The sequence below is a fragment of the Penaeus monodon genome, chromosome 34 (assembly GCF_015228065.2).
Source record: "Penaeus monodon isolate SGIC_2016 chromosome 34, NSTDA_Pmon_1, whole genome shotgun sequence".
Classification (NCBI taxonomy): domain Eukaryota; kingdom Metazoa; phylum Arthropoda; class Malacostraca; order Decapoda; family Penaeidae; genus Penaeus; species Penaeus monodon.
Window position 1 is genome coordinate 34453859 of NC_051419.1, and position 530 is coordinate 34454388.

The window sequence follows — 530 nt, forward strand, 5'->3', positions numbered from 1 at the left end:
TGGGGTAAGGTAAGAAGCAGTGGGTGTGGAGGGTGGATGGAATAAATAAGTTGGGTAAGGGGGGGTGGAGTGGGATTGGTGGGAGGTAAAGGTAGAGTGATCTGATTTCGAAGTAGGTGGAGGTCGCAGTAAGTAGTAAGAAGGGAGTAAGTATTTTGAGGTATGATAGTGAGAGTAAGAGAGAAGGGAGTGGGTAGGCCCGGGCAGGAGGGATGGAGTGGGTAGGATGGGAGAAGAGAATAAGTAGACTGGGGTAAGGTAAGTGAGAGAGAGAGAGAGGATTGGAACCAGGTTAGGATGAAATGGAGTGGAGTAGGCAGGGGGGAGTGGGGATGGGGGTAAGTAAGTTGGTATGGGAGAGAAGGGGATAGGCGGGGGGGGGAGTAGGAGTAGGGGGGGTCCGGGAGGGGGTAGGGAGGCGAACCCAGGGGAGAGGGGAGAGGGGTAGGGGGTTGGATCCAGGGGAGGGGCAACGGGGGTACGAGGGGGGGTCTAGCGGCGTATTTGGGTGTCTTTTATTATTTATTTGC